The sequence below is a fragment of the Neodiprion pinetum genome, chromosome 6, assembly GCF_021155775.2.
Source record: "Neodiprion pinetum isolate iyNeoPine1 chromosome 6, iyNeoPine1.2, whole genome shotgun sequence".
Classification (NCBI taxonomy): domain Eukaryota; kingdom Metazoa; phylum Arthropoda; class Insecta; order Hymenoptera; family Diprionidae; genus Neodiprion; species Neodiprion pinetum.
In genome coordinates, this window is record NC_060237.1 from 28,493,155 (window position 1) to 28,515,166 (window position 22,012).

The following is a 22,012-nucleotide window of genomic DNA, read 5'->3' on the forward strand; positions in this document are numbered from 1 at the left end:
ATATATACATACACATATACACACATATATATATAATATATATACGCATCGCGCGCATTTATTCCACTTTCGGGGTACGCCGGATGCCGCTATAGTTTGAGTGACACGCTTCCGGTTTCCGTTTCCGAACGGCCATCTTGCTACCGGTTTAGATTTCCTGAGGGTGCCCCTCTCGCCCAGCAGCCACCGTCTCCGGGGTTGCAGCCCCGAGGGTCAAGCCGCCAAATATTAATGCCGATTTTACTCGCTGCGACGCGAATTGTCGGTAGGTAGGAAGTTACGTCACGTGATTGCGGCACAGATTTTGGACGCGTGACGAATCGGGTTAGAATATGTCGGTTATTCAAAGAAAAATAAACTCGAAACACGGCTTAGCGATAAATCTAAAACGAATCGCTGTAAATACGATTTACAACATCGTTGGATCAACGATCAATTTTTCATCCACCTGAAAATCTTCGACGTCTTTGCGGTTTGTACCGAGTGGGAATGAACTTCTGGAATAAGGTTTGCCTTTTGGATTTTTTGCCGAAATTGGTTTGAATCAAAATTTTTATCACAAACGCAACGACGAAAGTTTGTTGAAAGGTAATTACTTCAAGGTACATCAGCAGTGAACGTAGTTTTAAAAAGTAAAAAAAATGCAATTATTTAACACAAGAAAAATTAAAGCATGTAATTTATTCCGAGTCAGTAATTTGAGTTCGATTTGGTTGAACACTTTGCGCTTTGAATGTTCAACATGAGTTTGTTAAGAGAGATCAATTCTCTAGGATGATTAATAGATGATTGTTTCAAAAGTGCGTTACCGAGAGGATTTGTATGGAATATTTTTTATTCCAACTGTGCGATGATTTTTTAAAGTTAACTCCAGTTCCATATTGTGGGATCTGGAACAACGAATAAAATTCGTATGTGTTAAAATGCTTTTGGCCTTCTTTTTCACCCCTTTTTAGTTCTGCCTACTCCGACTCTTTTTGATAATTTTACATTTACAAATTAGAAGTAAAGTTGTTTACGCAAATTTATTCCAACGTCGAGCCATGGTTTCCCAAACCAGAAGCCACTTGAAAAATGAAAAGTTTCATAACGCTGCAAATGCACGCGTCGGTTTCTGCACGTTCGAAAATATCTTAAAATGTTTCCGAACTAAAAATTTATCTCGACGTTTGTTACTTTATCCCGAACTGTTTATGCTCCAAGTATCACGAGCCAAATATCCGAGTTTATAAAAGGGATTGTAAAAATACTTTGTCCGCTGACCTGGGATACCAAAAGGACACCATCTCGTTGTCCAGTAAAATCCTTTTGCTTCGCACGTGCACGTCAGCCCGTTTGGATTAATAATGTCCTTAAAATTATCAAGGCTTATGGCTGAATACGTCCAAATCGTTAAGTGAGTTTTAAATAAGTGAAAAGTTACCTAAAAGCTAGTAAGAAACCAATAAAAGCCGCATGTACGTACAAAAAGTTCACTCGAAATGAAACACAAAATCACAGTTAACAATAGTTGTAAATATATTTATGTATATATTTAAAAATAACCGTCAATTGGAAAACTGTGCAAAATCAGTCTAACAACGAGACAACGTACAAATTCTCATTCCTTTTTCATCTTTTCGTCGCCGAAGAAGAGAAAAGAAGCGCCGAGGGTTGTCCCTCTTGAACCTGGTGTGGATGGTACGAAATGCAGCTGTCGAGATAAAAGATCGGAATGATTGTCGAATATGTTTGACGCTGCTTATCGTAAACGCGTATCAATATGTGGCCATTGAACGATCCTATCTCGACGATCTCGACTTTCATTAATCATCCCTGCGCTACTTGTGGTTGTATACCAATGCGCGTAAAATAAAGTGCATGGAAAGTCCAATTTCGCGTTGGACTGATCGGGCCAACTTCGCTCCAAAGACACTGGTCTCTGTTTTTTGGAGAGCAGTTTCGAAGCGAGCGGGGTGCGAAATGTTACAAGGTTCGCGGATGATCAAGTTCAATTAAAATATGATACCGCTTGTATCGAAAAATATTCCACTGTAAGTTACTTGAACTTGAATACACCGAAGGAGCGATCAAGCGACTTGTTTTATTGCGTTTTGAGCCGGATCGACGGGTCAATCACGTATCTTTGACGGATTATCGAGTCGAATGAACTAACAATTTGTTGCGAGAATGTCGAAGCGATTTTACAGAACCGAATCATCGAGACTGGTGACATTTATGATACCTACGGATTAACACTCGATGCGAACTTCTCGAGCGACGGTTGAACAATCAGCCAGATTCCGCAAGTGCCAGATTATCCAAAAGCGCAAGCGAGAAAAAATGATGAGGCGCAAATTGCAGATGTAATCTGCAACTATCGGATGGCAATCGCATAAACGACTCGGAATCGCATACCGGACGATATTTATCAACGAGTAATTAACATTCGCTACTCGGCGTAGAGCAAGGTAAATGTACCAGTCACAGACCTTCATTCGTTATACCCGTTCGATCCTTGATTCTAAAATCTACCAACAACTAAATGTCCTTTCATCTAACCGTCCATCAATTGGTTTTAGTCATCGAGAAATTCACAATTTGTGACGTCAATTTATAATTATGTCAAATAAAAGTGTCAAAAACTGTTAAGTTTACCTTACAGACTTTTTGCAAAAAGATTGTTTCCCCCAAAGTAGATACCACTGATCTATCCTCTCTGTAAACATGAAAAAAAAAGTCCTAACACCAGAATTACAAACGAAAGCTTGCGTACATCGACGGCTTGTTTCAAAGCACTTAAAAATGGTTCAAAGTATGTTACTATCATTATTATTATCATTATTATTATTCGATCGTCAGTCTACGACGGCTCATTTTATTCGGAAGATTATCTCGACGAACACTCAATGCACGATTATCTCCGGACGAAATTAATCCGGAGTATGGATTATTTTGTACGAGCCCGCAGCCTCCTGAAGGACCGAAATGAAGTTAGTTCGTCCTTTGGTTGTCGGGACGAGACGGACGATGACGATGCGAAGTAAATGGACCGGACGGCGGGCAGCATATGCCGCGGATGACCTCCGCGATTGAGATTGAGACGGGGTATGGTCGCGATTTAGTGTATAGGTGGTGAACGGCTCTCTGCCCACTCGACCGGAAGTCGCCGATAACATTGACGCCATTGGTGCCTCTGCGCACCCTGTACTGTGATTTATATGACCACCGGTTATCTCGATTTGGACATAGTCCGTTACTCTCAACTTACTCGCGGGCCATTCGCGTCTCTGTCCCTAAAAAGCTCCGTGGTGACGGAGAAGCTCGACTTGACGTTGGCCTGTCAAGGATCACATTCGGGTGAAGTAGAAATTAAAGGTTTTTTTAACAAGTCCGAAGTCAGTAACGTTGGAATAAATCGTTGTACAATTTTTAAACGATTTTCGAGAAGTTGGCTTTTCACAAAATGAACGTAGCTTCTTTTGTTATGCTTTACTAACTTCAGAAATTGAACTGTTACTAACTTCGACATCATGTTTTTAAGACAGTTTAATATTTTTAGTCATATTTTCGTTTCAACAAGTTTTTCAACCGACTCTAAGTGACGTGAATTTTCAATTTTATACTTTTTATTAGACACCTCGGTAGTTTAATTTCGAAGATGCGATAACGCAAGAACTTGTCGTTACATTTACAGTCAGAGTTTCAAGTATCTTAAAAAAAAAAAAGAAAAAAAAAATTCAAAATAACAAAAAGATAAAATAAATAAAAATTATCAGCACCTCGATTAAACATAATTAAATTACTGAAATTCCATTTCCAGATAACAATACCGAATATTTTGTTTCAAAACAAAAAAAAAAAAAAAAAAAAGAAGAAGAAAAAAACGAAGAGAGAAAATTTGGCCTTCGCAGAAGAGCAAGCGTAGCAAGTAAAATCGAATGAATAAATAGGAAAAGTGATTCGATTTTGTCCAACAACGAACTGCGCGTAACAACGCGGAGTGAATTGTGCTTGAGATTTAGGAGAGGCCGGATAGTAGTGCAGGATATAAGCGGAATCTCTGCTCGTGTATGCGTGTATCTATATAAAAGAGAATTTTGACCCTACGGAAACCGACCAATAAAACACCCAGAGGAAAGGGAATACACCCCCGACTGTAGCATATTGTCAAGGTTTTTTCGGTTTCTTTCTCTCTTCTTTTTCGCCCCCCTCTTCTCTATTTTTTCTTTTTACGTTTGTACCCGTTTCCATCTCTCTCTCTCTCTCTCTCTCTCTCTCGCGCTCTCCTTTCATTCCAAGAGCGTGGTGCACACCCCTTCGATTACATTCGGAAATATTAGGGGACGTCCCGCCGTTCGACAACTATCAATTTATTTTCTGTTATTGATTGGCCATTCGTACCTTGCATGTATATTCGCTGACCCTAGTTGCAATTTAGCCTTTTTTTTTCTCTTATTTTCCCCGTTTCTTTTTCACCATTTATTATGCGCTAACTCTGCTCACGTGGACAGATTTGACGGAAGGGATATTCGCACTTTTTGCAAGAATTTGGAATCAGCGTTTGGACAAATGCAAGCTTGAAATGTAATTGGGTGATACTGGTAATACCGTGAAAAAAAAAATCACTCGTCGCAAAGTTTATTCATCGCTGCTCGTCGATTGTCGTATAAAAATAATGTAAATTTTTTCATAAAATGTTAGAAAAAAAAAGACAAATATAATTTCAGCTTTTGTACGCGATCGAAATTCCTCAGGTTCACATAAATGCGTAAAAATTGGTACGTTTTTTTTCTCTCTTTAAATCGTTCATCGGGTCTTCGTAGTTATTATAATTATTCGAGTTCGATATTTTGCTTTCGATATTTTCATCCCTCGATTCGCTTCCCGTCGTCTTCTATTTTCTGTCAAATCAAAAATCTGACGTTATACTCGTTCTGCGGTGTATAAAAAAGAAATATCTTCCATTTCCTTTCAACACAAACAAGAATTCTGAGTATATACGTGAATACGTAGACACTCGTTCTAACCGGAAAAATATCGGTAGACTCGAGCGTATTTACAAGCTAACGCGAGTTTTCTTTTCTCCTTTTATTCGTTATTGTTCTCTTTTTTCTTCAAAAAAAAAAAAAAAAAAAAAAAATAAGAATAAAAAAATAAAATAAAAAGAAAAAAGAAACTTTCGTACACAATACGATTGCTCGAGTCACCGTCGGAGGCAACGCGCGGGTATATGTTCAAGGTATAGAGAGAAGTTTTAGAATTGAAAAAGTTTAGGGAAAAGTTTTTTCGTCTTCCAGTCCCCCCGTCGTCTTTTTTATATCCTCGGATAAAGCTCTGCGACTGACTGACCTCTCCGGTCGGACGTTCGCAGCTTCGTTCTCTACGTAAACCGGAAAAACCCAGTGTCCGGGGCCTAATTGGACCTTGTTGAAGTCCCTTTAATTCTCAAGAGAGAGAGAGAGAGAGAGAGAGAGAGAGAGAGATAGTGAGAGGGAGAAAAAGTTTGAGAAGAACCGTCCTCGTCCTTCGATCGATAATTCATCGATAAAGAAATGAAAGTGTTGAATAAAAAATCAAAATTTGGAAAACATTCGCGTACAATACTGGTGAAAATTGGATTATCAGTGACGAACGAAGCAAAAACAACCGAGAGAAGAAGAAGAAGAGGGAAGAAAGAAAGAAAAAAAAAAAAAAAAGTAAAAATGAATTAGATCTCCGTGCGCGGTTTTATTGATTAAGTAATCTTAATACATCGGTGGGCCGCAGTGTACCATAAAGAGACCGGAACCGGAAGCGATCAATTCTTACGGCGAATATGCTTTGTCGGTGGTCGGTGAATTTCGCTTTGATTAATTTCACTCCCCGCGTTTTTATGCCCGTCCTCACACATCCTCGCCGATGCATATATACGCGTATATATGTATATAAATTTAGGTATATACACACACGTGTGTGAAACTCGCTCTCGCCAAAAGTTATTATTTGTCAAACTTCGTGCGTTATGTACCTACCTTAACCCGCTCTGGCACTTATCCAAACCATATATCACATATTCCGCGCATTGGTGAAGAAATTTATTGAGAAACTAGACGATTTCAATTTACACCCCACACTGTTGCAAAATGTATGCAACTGCGGAGTACAAATATGTTACATAACACTGGACCGAAATAAATTTATCCTATTTTTGCCACTTGGCGTTATTCGGCTGAGCCTTTGATTCAAAAAAAATTCTCTTTTCTTCTCCTTTACTTTCGACTAATTTTTGGAAATCGTATACATTCTCCGTCGTTTATCGACGATTTTATTTTTGCGTAAAAAACCCGACGAAAATATCAAGTTTTGAGGAAAAAATCGAGAGGTGTCGAAGAATTCGTTACTTCCTATACTACGGTTAACACTGAGCTGTGGGACAAGGGCTGGTTCATACGCGGGCGTAATCTGTTTTCATAGAAAATTAACTGTAACAAACGACGTCTGCGGAGGTTGGGTAGACGTAGCAGTTATAATTTGAGCGACGTACGGCATACGCATCGAGTATACGTATAAACTCGCGTTCCCGCAACCCTGAAAGGTCGTGCGACCATCGCTGGTTCGAAGGGCGAAAATGTAGAGCGGAGGGATGCGCGATAGGATGTGCTTTTGTGTACGGGCCGGCGATAATGCGCGCTTACCGCGACCGAACCGGAAGTACACTTTTTAACGAAAATAAAGAGCATCGAAAGTGAAAAATAGAAAGTAAAAAATGAACAGACACGTGCGGCACACGAGGCGTATATTATTATTACGGAGGGTGACAAGAGGAAAAGGCACCGGTAGCCAGGGTCACGTGACCGGAACTACCATCCTAATTGATATCGACTATCTTCCTACACCGCATATCCCGTTCGGCCTACGCTCGGCCGTATCATTCGGCTTTGAATTTTCATCGACACTCGATGCTGTGCATCGCGCGAAATTTCCGTCACGCTGGATTCTCGACGTTCATTATCGAATTTTGACGAGGACAAAGTGCGATTGTTCCGGTATCGAATATTCAGAAGTCGAAAATGAAGGAGGAAAATAACGGGGTCCGGGTATCTGGAAAACGGAACCTTTGAGTTACAGTTCGGAGTCCTGACGTTTGATGAGAGCGCGTGTCTCTCGCCCCTGCACGCGTATCGTCTCTCTTATTGTGTACGGTCGAAGGTTCGATTGGACAAACAGGAGTCTTGGTTAAACACAAGTTAACACGCTGTTAGCTCCCTTCTCCAACCCGCCCAATATATGTACAGGGGTTAAGTATGATCAAACAATAGAATGCGATATCATTCTCGATATTTAACGTTGAATATCAACCTTTCGACTCCCCGACGGGCTCTAAGCACTCCTGATCCCACCGCTGGCACCAATTTCGTTAAGTCAACTCATCCTCGTTCCTGCCGTCGCATAACTTTATGTATAAATATATATATAAATATACATATATTCTTGCGGTCAGGTTTTCATTAATATACATACATTCCGGGGGTGATGTCTGAGCTTTGGGGTCCAGTTATCAAATGTCAAGTGGCGCTGACGGAAGGCTGTGGATTTTATAAAAACGTTGTAACTCTGACGCAGAACAACGGTAGAGAATAAAAGGAAAAAACCGTAGCAGAGAAAAAAACAATTGTCCGATTTATGCAGGTTTGCAAAATTCTTTTCAATCTTTGTCCAGAGTGAATTGTTTGTGAATAATTTACTCGCGTTCTGGTCAAAGAGAGAGAGAGAAAGAACGCGAGTGAGAGAGAAAAACAACTAGAATCTGAGTGAGAATACGTGGAGGGTGGGAAAAGTTTTGATAGAATAAAAAGAACTACTTGACTATTTTTTCTTCGTATCTACCATTTTTTTTTCTTCGGTTTCTTATTCTGTTACGAGATGCGGGAAAAAGGATATTTCAAATCCAACACCGTGTGTATCTGTAAGGAAAGCGAATATACCTGTTACAGGACTGATCCTGGTGCATCGATATATTTTCTTACATAGTGTTTACACGGTGTGTTGAACCCAGCATACGTGTTAACCAACGTACGAACAGCAGTGTTTATTTCTCCACGGATTTACGCGGCTTAAAGGTCTTGAAAAAATAAACCGACGAGGATTACAAAGGATGTCCTTAGAACGGATGCATCGAACGAGTCTGACGATTTTCGAAACTTGGACGGTCGCGTATCGAAGCGGAATTCGGCACGATTCCGATAATTTATCCAGGTCAAAGTCAATTTTGAAAAACTGACCGCGATTTTGCGACGTAAATTTATAACTTTACAAGCGAATATACGTCATATGTTAATTACAGTCGCTCGTCTGTTCGCTACCGATCCACAGCCTGCGTCAAAAGTGTCGATAAAAAACCGTGACTGATTTCGAGGATCACCCCAATCACTTCTACGATGGTTATACAAGGTGATGGGTACGCGTGTGTGAGAGAGCCCGTTTTGCGCTTGGATGGGTGGACGACCGTGTGTCCGACAAGCCATCCCACGCCCCGAGGGGTTACTTAGTGCGTGACAACGAGGCTGACACGCGTGCTGACCATTAACCGATGGTTACACTGATATTCCAACGATTCCAGAGAGTCGGCAATGGGCCCAAGGCTCTTTCGCCCATCGACCATCAACCCCGCGACTTTGTCCGCCTTGTACTCCCGGAGTGCAATTTTTTTAAACAACGAGGAGAAAAAATAACCGTTCCTTTTTTGTTGGCTACACTGAGTAATTATTTATCACTTGAATTCGTTTACGGAATTGTTGTTTATTCATTTTTGTTCAAAGCAGCACTTACATTGCTTTTTAATTATCGTCTTCGATTATGTACACTGCGAAAAATTTCATTTGTTACGGTAACTAGAAAAATTCGGTAAAATAGGTATCGTATATTATCACGCCACGGATCGATTGATTAAATCAAGTAGTATTCGGTTGTGAATTTATTCGGGAAACGATATATGACACAAATTTATTCTCAATGCGCAACGATTTTACACGTAAGTACGAGGAATTCGACTGAGTATGAAAATATCGAAAGATCCAAGCAATGCAAAACTGCACGACAAAACGCAGCTCTTCTTTTCGTAGAAAATTTTCGGAAAGAAAATTGTAGACTGTTTGAAAAAGCGAAGGGAATCCACGTCCCGCAGGGTGTGGAAGTAGCATTTTGAGGTATTAGCCGGAGCAAAACGTTTTCTTCCTCCCGTTGTCGCAGCCCGGGTGGTGGTGGGATTATCCGGGATTTTGGAATCGTTGTAAGTCCCATTGGCGAAGGGCGTCAATGCGTTCATGCCTTACTCGTACCGTATCTGTATAAATATGTACAAAATAGCCCCATGATCGAGCCTATTTCTCGCTCAATTTCACCGCTGTGGAATCCACCATTATACACCTATACGATATATACAACACCATAATACATCACTCGGACAACAATTTTTACAACGAATCGTAAGCCTGGTCCTTTCAGAAGTCCTTTCAGGACGTGATGAAGATCGACGGCGGTGTAAACTTTCGTCGAATTTGACAAAATCGAGGAAAATCCGCGATTTTGAGATCGAGACGCAACTTGAGGTACAAACGTAGCACATGACGTGGATTTTGGCGCAGGTCTTCGATAATCGATGGTTTCATTGACTAGAATTGATGTAAAGTACATGCTCAGGACTGACCATCGTACTTAAGAAATCCTTTTTTAAGGTCACGTATCTCAAAAGGGAAAAAAAAAAAACGGAACCTTTACAGGATCGCTTTGTTGTCCGCCTGTCCGTTTGTCAAGACCCTTTTTTTCAGGAACGGGTAGAGATACAAAGTCGAAATTAATACCAATAACTAAGGTCCGCGTTCCCTTGGAGGTGTAAAAAATTCAAACCTCTGAGTCAACGCAATCAAAAGTTACGGTAATTTATATCACATATTTTGATACTCGTCAAAACCTACAGGTTGCTTCACGTTGACCTGGAAACACGAAATTTGGAGAAAAGCAATTATGTCTCACGGCACGAGTAAGTGGATAAACTCCAAAAATAATTGACTTTTAATTACAAGGCATAAAAAAAAGCAATTAAATATATTTAATTTTCTCTAGATACGAAAATTCTCATTCAACAATTAAACGCATTGCCGATGAATAGAGGCCAGATTCAAATCCGTGTACAATCTAAAGCCTTGAAAGAATGAAAACTGAAAGAAAAAGATGAATGGAAATCAGTGAAATTCGTCAGAGTTTCGAAAGAAGGTTCGTAAGAAGACTCAAAAAAAAAAAAAAAAAAGGTAAATAGGCGGTATTACGGGACTGTTAGCGAATCTCGAACGCCCGTTAGGATCGTTCTCCGTTCGCCAGGGGGAATCGAGGGTCCTCCTTGTAGTTTTAGGGGCTAGAAAGCGTCGCGGAGGTGAATTCGAGGGCATCGTTTAGACGCGCGATAGGCCAGCCATACAGCCAGGCGTCCACCGAGCCACCTTATACCTTATTCTCCTACGTGACACACGCTAGGGGTGGTGGCCTTTCAACCCTCACCTGGGCAAAGGCGTGGCCTGTGCGACAGTGGTCGATATCGCTGCCCGGGAAACACACCCCGATGCGCGGCTCGAAAAAAGACACCGAGTGAGACGAAAATAGCGGAGAATACGAGCGCGGCGTGAAGAGGATTTTTTTTTTTTTTTTTTTTTTTAAACATTGATCAAGAAGAGTCGTGGAGAATTAATGATTCGTTTTGCGGAACGCGGGTGATCAAGAAAAGAAAATAACGAATTTGTGCGAATGAAATTCGTTGGATGTAAAATATTTTTACGCCAATTTGGATCATTTGCGATTTATAAAACGTGGATAAAACAACTTACTGAACAGAAATTTTTCAAAAAATATGTGTCAACTTCACACAGTGCGATTAGAAATTGATGAAATTTTCAAAACAAAGTTCTCAACTTTTTTGACTCGTTGAAAATTTGTCAAAGAAATGAATCGAAATCGGATTTTGAAAATCATTGGGCGGCGATGAGAAAATAGATAATAATAATAACAATAATTTGTTAACTCGTGCTCAACGATTATAACGACTTGCCTACTATTGAGAAATAAACGTGTGATACGATGAATTGTATCAAGAAAAGCAATTTTTCAACGATCGATAAAATAATTGCTATCCAATGTAAATGACGAATGATTTTCTTTCAAATCAACGAGTTCTTTGGATAAAATTATCTTTCTCTTTTCAGTCGTGGGGTCGATGATCACAGGATGGGGGAATGGATTTCGGTTACACGGTTTTACGCCTCCGTGGCTTTCGAATCATATCGCCGAATCAGCACCGAAGACAATGGCTTGCTTTTATACGTATACCGAGGTATGACGGACAGCTCGCTATTACCGGGCGTCCGGTAACAGAATCCAGCACTTAGCGTCGTGACTGGTCCTATCCTAGCTTAACACCCGTGATCGTGCATCGCATAGAAGCCGGAGGCGATTTCAGGGATCGCGAGGAGCGATGTAACGCGTTATAAATCGCAACGTTTTGATAAGAAGGCTTGCAAGGTGCGAGAGAATTTCAACTTTCTTAGCTAACGAGCTTTAAAGCGTTCCTACCGCTTCTCTTCGCCGGCTTAATTAACTCCGTTTAGGGTTAAGCTCCTCCATGCGCAGCTGTTGCAAGTGAAAATATAAGGCGGGATTATACGTGGGTTGAGAATTCAATTTACGCTGCAGGGTGAAGAAGGAAAAACAGTTTACACAATTTACCTTCTCTTCGCCGCTATTCGTTTATTCGAACATATTTAAGTAAGCGAGCTCCGAACCGATTTCTACGGAAAGTTAATTACGGCATGAAAAAGCGCAAATTGGATATTTGCTTTCTGATAAGAATGACCGTAAATAATCGATCATTTTTCCTCACAGTCCGTTTTTTTTTTTTTTTTTGAATTTACTCACACGAACAATGCAGTAAAATATCAATTTATGTGATTAAAGTATCGATTATTATCATTCTCTTCCTCACAAAGTATCTATTTGACTGCACAACAAGTGAAAGATAAATGAACATTTTCACCTGAAATTGAAAAATATTTTCACCGAAACTGTAAATTATGAAAAAACTTTTCCGCTATTAAGACTATATACTGAAATTTACGAAATTTTTGTTTCACATGCACCGTATCACAAAAAAAAAAAAATAGGAAGTAATCGATTAATCGATTAGTTTTCACCGAATCAATCCAGTCGTGTTCGATAATTTTTTTTTGTCTTTTTGGTCTCGATTAATCGATGCATCGATTATTTTCAGCTCAACGGTCGTCGCTAGCTGCGCAGCTCACAATCAGGAAAACAACTGACCAAGGTGTGGAAACGGAATCAGGATTTTTGGTTATATCCTAGTTTACGCCGTTGACAAAGGGGAAATTTTCCGCGTTTAAAACCCATTTCCTCGAGAATCAGGGTACAGTGGCGTGCCTTTGGTTCCGTGAGCATCCCCGCGCCTCTCCGGGCCCTTTGTAGCATCCCTTAAACGCCCTAAACGTTCGACAATGAAAACTCGGCGACAATGAAACATCCGGCCAATTGTCGTACTTCTCTGTATGTACGCATGACGCACAATATACAACGTCCATTGACGGAAAACGCCAAAATGCCAAACGACAAACTGCCCGCTACCCGCCCCGTGTAATTGCGGTTTTGTATACCACCTATATCGACACCGTGTACAGGTACGGTCATCTTCTTTTTCTACCTACCATGGATTTGATTCGCTTCCGGTATTCGCGCAACCCGATTCGAGGAAATTCGCGACTTTTTCGGTTCTGCAAGGAAAAATTAACGTCCGCGGACTGCGGTTGAGGATCCATGCGACGTAAAAACTTGATGAAAGAAAGGATTGAAAGGTCGGGTCTGATTGAAAAAATCACTGTGCTGCACAGGGAAAAAATTTCATATCGATAACATCAAGGAATCACATTATTCTGTCATTTTTCTTTTTAAGGAAAGTTTCATATTTCTCGACCGACCCCGATGAGCAATGGTTTATTTTATCCATAATTGAATCCTCCACAAATCGACTGAGTTGAATATTGGATGACGATAACGCATTTCTTGCTAAGTCATAAGCTTATCATTCGTAAATTACAACGATTTAATATATAAAACATTTTCAACGAACCGACGAACTCAAAAAAAAAATCTCCCGAAGACGATTTGGTAACGAATTCATTAGCAAACGATACGAGCCGCTTGTCGCTATTTACCGATTGATAAAAATATATTTCTAACTGAAATTCAGTGTTGTAAAATAATTATCTGAGTCACAGAGACATTTTTAATTATATTTATTTCGATTAGCGGTGCTTAAAACCTTTTTCTGTTACACAAAAATTTTATTACGACACATTTTCGATCCGACATCCTGTAATCTTAAAAACATGACGAGATAATATGCCACAGATTTATACTCAGGCTATAAAAATCACTTTACAAAGGTACGGAAGTTTCTCCGCACTAGCAAAAAGAGAAAAAAAAAAGAAAAAAAAAACAACTAAAAACAGCAATATCGAATCTTGTCAAAATTTCAATATCCCTTCCAAATCGTCATCGATCTGACCTGGCGGAAGATCAGCCCTAAAATTTTTCGGAGTAGCAGCAGCAGCGGCATCAGCCATCGCCCGTGTCTTTTTTTTTTGTATGTTTCTTTTTTTTAAAGGTTTAAAGGGCGCGAAGGCCGGTAGCAGAAAATCGGCGGTTAACAAGGACACGCCTTTTCGAAAAAGGTCCACGGGTTCATTCCGTTGCCTCGGTGAAATAGTTCGGGGTTCTTAAATAGATTCGAACGACGTGTCGGCGATTCGTCGACGTCCCTTCAGCACGTTGCATTCCCCTATCTACACGTACACACACATATATACATATATATATATATATACTATATGCCAATAATAATGCAGCGATGAATGCACCAGGAGATGCACTCTTAACGTGTGCGCAAGTTCGGCTGCGAACCACGCAACAATCGTAGAACACCGCCAAGTTCCAGGTGTTCGAACTGCAGTGTCAAAGAATAAAAACTAAGAAAAAAAACGAAAAGAAAAGAAGAAAGAGATCGTTTTGATTTATTGCCTAGACTGGAATCGATTCGAAAATTCACGCCCTAAACACACGAACCGAGGCTAAGGAATTTCGACTTTGGTATTAGATCGATGCAAAAATGATACGAGTTTGAAGTTCGTAACGTTAATGTACTTGACGATGCATATTCGATGTAAAAAACGTGACGTCGTAAGTTCAATATTGTTTGGAATTCATTAATCTGTAATTAAAGTGAAGCGTGTTCATGTTGTGCAGACTAAACTTTTAGCAAAATCGTTCGTAAATATTGAGTTGACGAGTTCCGTCTCGATGCTTCGTTGCGTTAACGATTTTCACTTCAACGTTGTAAAATGATCTAACGAAGTCTAGAAACGATTTTTATCGCAATGGTAGATTTTACTTTAAGGGAGAGTAAATTAGAGCGGGAATAACTGCACATCGGGCCGTTTCCTTATGTAACATATTACGGACGTCTGCCGTGGTATAATGGCGGGAGGGGTCCGGCAATAAATGGAAAAGGCAAGCTAGCCGGAAACACGAGGAAAATGCACTTTTCCAAATGAAAACATAAAAACGTCCGTCGAATTACGCGCTCGGTCGAGTCCAAAATTCGCTTAGCTACACACGCCGGATCAAACCTTGTTCCTATAATGCACCTCTGTGCTGTGGCGTGAGGCGTGCGTGCATTTCGGTGATTGAATACGACCCAAACCGACTGTTCAAACACGTTTTTAAACCGCTTTAAAACCGTTGTGGTTTCAATTTCACGCCCTGCAGAGGGACGAACCGCCATTGGAAGTTATCGGAACAGTCATAACAATAATAATAATAATAATAATATAAAAAGGGGAATCAAAATTTTCAAAGTTTCCGAAAGTCGGGCCCCACATTTTGGATTCGTCAAAACTTGTCTGTAGGTACTATAAAATTTTAAACGAAACGAATAAATTCGAGGATATTCCGATCGATTCGGAAAATTTTCGTGTTGCTCTTGGAAGTAAATTTGTTTCGTTATATCGTATGGGTATTATTTATTGCAATAGAATCGTCTTGATACGGGGTATAGTTCGGTGGAGTTTTTCTTGTGGTTGACGGGTAGAAAAATTTTGAAGAAAAATGTTATTCCTGCGGGTATTCCGAGTGTTTGATAATGACAAAGAAGGGAATGTGCATAAGTATTCCGTGACAATTGCAGATTTCTTTATCTACAAAGCAGATGCAACCCTGTCCGTAGTTCGGAACGAAGACTCGTGGATGAAGCGGGTCGGGGTTGAAGTTCCGAATTTGAAAAGATCCGAAAGCGCCTGATTCCGAATTATTTGACGGTGAAACTTGAGGTAAAGAAAGCAAACTTTTACGAAACGATAAAGTTTCGAACCGATTCCGGAAATTTGAGTTACGATAGAGCAAGTTTCCGATAGAGCAAAATTCCGTCAATTAAAATATACTCACACAGCGTAGTTTCCTCAACGACTGGGTGTGAAAAATCAGAAAAACCGAAAATCGGAATTACCAGGATTCCGAACGTAAAAATATGGAAAATCCGCAACAAATAAAGATCAAAGTGAAGAAATTTCACCAAGCCGAAAATTCACAGAGCTGAAAATCTTCGATCATTCGGAATTTCGATGTTTCAGACTTTTAAATTCCCTCATTTTCGCACTTTCGTAGATGGCTTTGAGCTCCGGGTCTCGTACCGTTCGAAACTTAGATGTTTGATTTCCTTGCGTCAAGTTTCGCGAGCTAAAAACTTGAAAATTCATAATTTCAACACCGTCCGAAGCAGCGTGAAAATTTTTCATCGAAAAAGCAGCTTCGGCTTGTCAGCGAAACTGTAATAACCCAGAGCTGTCGAAGCTCCGAAAGACGAGCGGCGGGTGTAACAATGGTGTATAAACGGAGGCGCTTTAGGGAACACAGGTCGGAGGATTTGACGAGCGATCCCGCGGGATCGAGCAGCGGCGTTAATATCGGCGGCGGTCCTCCAGGCGGCTCACGGTTGCAGGAAAGGCAAGGCAGGCACCCTTTTAGCGCAGCTCGCCCCCCGAAACGTCAACGCTAATTGATATAAACGTAGTTTGTAATATACATGTCATACCCCCGGCGATTCGACCGCAGTGCAGCACGGGAAACGTTGTAAGCCTCGTATACGAGCTCGCTTGGGTTATTACCGGGCGAAGCTGCGTATCGGCGTCGCAGCCGCCTGCGTGTGTCCTGGAGGGTAACCATAACCATGGGTGCCGAAATTTCTAGGCGTGTATCTATCGTTGACACTGAACTTAGTGCCGAGACTAATATCACGGACCCCTGAATATATATTAGCATCTCAAAGCCGTGGGAGAGATCGGAGGATCGGCTTATACGGAGTTATTATATGTAGCTGTTGTGTTTCGTTTTTACAACGCGGTTGATTTTTGCTTTTTTTTTTTTCTTCCTACTTGCAGTTTTTTTTCCATAGCTCAAGTGCGAGTTGTGAAATCTGTCATTTTTTGGTTTAAAAAAAAAATATTCACTGTTTTCAATTTTGACAAGTCAAAGTTGGGTAACAGACGATCGAATTCCTTTCGATATTGCGCTTTATTTTTTTATTTTTTATCTTGTATCGTCTTGATCTGAATAAGGGAATTCACGAAGGGTTTCACGCCGGTGAACTTGAATTTCGTTTATCAGGAAGGGAGAAATTTCGAGCAAAGGCAAATGTAAGATCGATCGGAAAGTCGTTGAAATTGGTTGGTTAAGCGACACACTCCGTGAATCGATCGTAGAATTGATGGGATGTGAGCCAATTTACCCGGCGTTCTAATATAGAGTGAAATTTGGCTTCGCATGGTCTACTAGGTAGGTGAAAGCATGCATCGAGGGTGTCGACGAGAAGAGAGTCAAGTCGAAGGAGTCCAACGTGTGGCCTATAAACGTATTCATGGCCCTCGGGGGGGATCGGAATGACGTCATGAAATCAGAGTCAATATGAAAGTTTGCGAGGTAATAAAGATTGATGGGTTTTAATTAAACGCTTAATAAAAACGCTGCCGAGCGGCGCCTTCGGTGCCGAGGATCGCTTTGTGTAACAATGGCAAAGGGATTGAGTCGGTATTGTGGTTAAAAAACGATCGACGGAACGTCGCTGCCGAGATGCAGCTGAAACAGCGATATTGACGGCGATATACGCGACGAAAACAAAAAGAAAAAAGAAAAATAAAGTGAAACAACAGGCTGACGGTAATTATTACTTTTTCATACATCCAAATGAGAAAAGTAAATCCCAACCTAAGCCTTTGCAATCAAAACAAAATTGCTCTGCTATGTTATCGGAAAATGCGGTATTTGACATAAGTACGTAACGGTTTGTAAATAGGTTGTTAATTACTCTGATACAAGCAATCAATGTCAGTACCAGACCAGTAGAGACAGCAGTTTGAATTGTATTTAGTGTTTTCAACGATAACGATTTATAGAATAGAAAGGCGACGATAGAAGTCGAGATTTACGAATAACGTGCAACATTGATCTGTCAATTGTTCGCCTAAATTGGTTGACATTTATTTCCAAGATAAACGTTCAACACTTGATATTCTCCTTTTGATCTTGGCAACTTTCATCCCGTATGCATCGCGAAACGAGGAAGGATTTATTCGGAGCTTTTCTGTACTCGAGGGTGTGAAAGAAGCTCTCGAAATCTGACTGCAGTTTGAGGTTTTCCGCTAGGTTATTATTGGCCGCATTGTCAGGATGAATAACTAGCCGAGAATCATTCTACTCCGTATTATATATATCACGCGAATGCATGCGGAGCGACTTTTGAAAGGCGTGACACATACGATCTTTTATCTTGGGCCATCTGCCCATTGACAAAAGCCAATGGGCGTGAAATATCCCCAGTCTTTTATACCCCGAGATCCATTTCGCTGTGGCTCCGAAAGGTGCGTGCGGAAAATTCTTGGCTCTTTAGGTATCCGTATAGTCCAGGCAACACAAGACGCGAAGGACATGTGCGCTGACAAATTTTCAATTATATCGAGGCCGATTGTGGGCGGGTGAAAAATGGCAGCCACCAAAGGAGCCGGAAACCGACCACCATCGACGAAAGAAACTCACGTTCCTGCAGGAATCACGAGGAATGCGTTCCACGGAATTCATAACACATAAAATCGAAGTTTTTCAAGCACTCTCGCGATTGATCATGTTTCGTTTTCGACCATTCCGATATTGAAAATACCGAATAACAAGCTAGCGCTTCTTACAGTCTCGCCGCAAGTCATTTTGAGGAGTCTGATGCATCACTGAACGGTTGTCCGGAACACAAAGAGACGCGGTAGCAAAAACTTGACGGACAAAGAGTGGAGAATACAAATATTTTCGGTATACCGATGTCGGCCTCACGGATCGCGGTGTCCTTTTTCCAAAACGGTTTGGTACAGATACAATAAAAACTTGTCGTCCCATCAAACGTTCCACCTCCTCACCCTAAAATAACACCCTCTCCATTTCTGAGTCGGTTATTTCAGGTATGTATAATAATTGGTATCGGATAGTTCATAGCCCTGTAATAGAAGATTGAGATTCTCTTTTTGGGCCTTACGTGCAGAGCGTCGATCAAGTAAATAAATAATAGGAAGAAAAAAGTGAATCCTTGACCGGGCAATTGGACTGCGATTCGTTACCAGGACGACAGAAGTCGGGATGCTGGTTAACGCCGAGGAAGAATGGCGCGACGTGGAGGAGGAGGAGGAGGATGAGGGAAAGGAGGGAAGGGGGGGAGGTGGGCACCCACCCACCCGAAGGAGAAAATAAGAAAAGCCGTTACGAAGGTTTGCCCGAGGAGGGAAAAACTCATAAGTTTCAATTTAGCAAGGATCAGTGTCTACAGATGAGCTTAGGCTAAAGACGGTCTTATTGATTTTCCCGCATTTGTCTGCAGCCTTCTACCTCGTACACATCCCATCAACCCCCGCGTTATCCTTGCACATCCAAAACCCTACGCACCCATTTACGTCGCCGAGTCGTCGCTCTTCTTGCTGAGAAAAAAGTAAATAAGGATCAATCCATCCTCCTCCTCCTCCTCCTCCTCCTCCTCCTCTATTCGACAACTGATCTGCTGCTTTGCGTTTAAGTGTATTGATTTTTTTCTACAAGCCGACTGACGTTCCAAGATATTTTTTTTTTTGTAATGAGCAGAGAAAATAATCAGCCTTATGTAACGCAATTTAATGACGGTAAGAAAAAAAATTAAATTAAAAATTAAAAAGAGCAGATGGGATTGATTTTCAATGAAGATTTATCCGCACATGTCGTATCGCAATTTACAACATCCGATTCTATACTTTGAACTATGAATAGTTTGAATTATAAATACCCGATTACGGAACGCGGACGGAGTATATAATAACATAGAAGCTGAATCCGGGGAACGGAATGACCGATGTTAATTCCGAGACGTGGATCATCGCGGTTAAATAACAACGTTGATTCATTGTTTGTTATTTTGTCCGGTGCTAATTGGACCGCACAGCATGCGTGATGTGTGTTAAATGCGCTAGGCTGGGACATTGCGCCTCGCAAACTTGGGTCGAATAATATCATACCTGAAACACGTTACATCCGGCTAAATGCACGAGGCATATGTGTTACAGACACAAGAAATTCGGACGTCAAAACAGGTGTTTCCAATAACCCAAAACCCGCGGTCTTGTCGATTTGATTAACGTTTCAGACAAGCTGTCAAACCTGAATAAACGACTTCCGCGATCCTTTGATCAATGAGCGATGGCTGCAAATGTCCATTCGAGAATCGTTTTCTGTATACTTAGTTGGTGCATAGATTGTGTATACAGTGGCAAACGAGATGGAGGAAAGAGAAAATGAATAGAAATTTTACCATCCCACCGATAGTCGTGTATAATTAGAATCACAGATTAAATAACAAGCCTTGGCTAGGCTTAGAGTGCAGAATTTTTCAGTCTATAAACTGTGAGAACGTAGCTGCGATGTTTGGCAAGCGATGTGTAAAATTGTGCTAACGGGAATTAACGAGCTTTTCGAGCAGTTTCGTATGGACGAGCGTCGATTCGGTCGTAAAAAGTTGAAGCAGCCAGAGAAAAGTAAGAAAAAGAAGTAAAAAAAGTTTTGTATCTTGGATTCAGGATTCTACAGGAAATGCGAAATAGGAAATACTGCGGAGATGTTTGGTAAAACGAGCTGGCATTTGTATTATGTATATTCATGAACGCGGTATTGCGAAACGTGAATGAGAAACGTGTCTAAAATTAAACAAATGACGAATGACGAAGCCCTCCTCGCCCTGCATCCGTGTACCCTACACCCATACATCATAGGTATGTATAACATATATATATATACATATATGCAGATGTCTAGTGCGAAGGTTAAAAACTTCGTCTGCATCGTATAAGCAATATACAAACCGTTTATTTATAGGTCGAATTTATAACTTTATAGATAAGTTTCGTTTCGAGCATCGGTCGTTAAATTCACTCCTTGAGATTCTTGAATACCGTTTTTTCATCAAATTCTTTCAGCAAGCTCGGGTGAGAAACGAATCCCAGGATGAAGAAAAAAGAAATTTGGATTGATCACGGTATGATAACAAAGTTGATTAAGTAATCAAGTTTTTTGCAAACTTTGTGCATATGAGGAGGTTTGTTAGCCAAAAATTGATATATATTTTTTTTTATTAATTCTGTGACACGATAGTCGTGAATTTATCAATTTATTATGTTCGTAAACTAGGAATATGTCATTTCGAAAATTCAACAATACAAAATACAGGAGTTATAAACAAAAGCTACGATATCTATACTTTCTTTAGAATAGCTTTATTAGCTTCATTCGATTTTACTTTACGATGGCTCATTTTATTCAGATGAGCATTCTCTACAAATTCGCTGAAGAAACTTTTTCTCATAAGATTTTGTCATTGTTGAATATCTAATTCTACAACATTGCACTAATGTTGATTATGATCAACAAATTGGGTGGAATATCGAAGTGACTACTGGAAAAAAGACGAAAATCTGTCCAAGTGACTTTGTAGAAAATAACATTCAGAATGAAACGAACCATCGTAGAGTGAAATCTATGGAATCCACTAGATCTTTAACCATTCTAAAGCGTTCGAAATGACACGTCGATGTTTAAGTTTTTGTTTGTACTTAGTTTTCGTATTTTCCATTTTCGCATTTTCAAAGAGATCTTCGACGAGTATAATGAAAAAGTAGTCAAAGGATTGAATAAATGAAAAGTATCAATTTTTGTCCGACGACAAACCTCCTTGACGCGATTTCTGGAAACTCTTGACAATTCCGAGCCTGCGACTTTCAAAATCTCGAATCAACTATTCGCCCGCTTACCTGATAAACGCGGGCACAGCAATTGTACGTATACTCGGCTCCCAGGTTTCCCTGAACTTTTAAATTCCTGCGCACGGTGTGGGGGTGCCTTGAGGATCTAATTTTGAAGTGAGACTGAATCCAATACGCGAAGTGGGTCAGCCGGCAAAAAGTAGAATACTCAGTGTTATAACCGACAATCGCGAAACAAAGCTTCTGCAGCTAATTGCAAGTCTGTTATAATGATTTTGAAGTGAGAAAAAAATCAATCCAGAAAGCGGTAGAAACGAGATGAAAACGAACGATAAACAGCGGCGGAAGACTTTGAAGTAAAAATAAAAATCCAAGCCTAGCACTAACCGTTCAAATCAGATTTCATACTCAGCGTCAAGGTCATGCGAAGAATATAAAAGCTCGACAGCTCAATCGCGGGAAGATTCAACGAGCTTCCAATCGGAATTCGTGCATCTTTGATTTGATTCGAAAATAAGAACGAAGAACCACGGCGACCTCTGAGATCACGATAAATCAAATGTCTGACAAACCGAAAGCTCGAAACGTCGAGCGCGTGACTAATCAACGAGCTTTGAGCTCCGCGAAAT

The 22,012-nt window shown here is 40.5% G+C and overlaps 1 protein-coding gene across 1 annotated transcript in view; it reads right to left on the minus strand.

Moving 5' to 3' along the window:
* Positions 1-21,513, minus strand: part of LOC124222077 (nucleoside diphosphate kinase homolog 5) — a 193,799-nt gene extending 172,286 nt beyond the window's left edge. The window contains exon 1 of the mRNA XM_046632669.2: positions 21,432-21,513. The gene's annotated coding sequence lies outside the window, so the exon portion shown is untranslated. The remainder of the gene's footprint in view (positions 1-21,431) is intronic.
* Between the last annotated feature and the right edge of the window lie 499 nt (positions 21,514-22,012).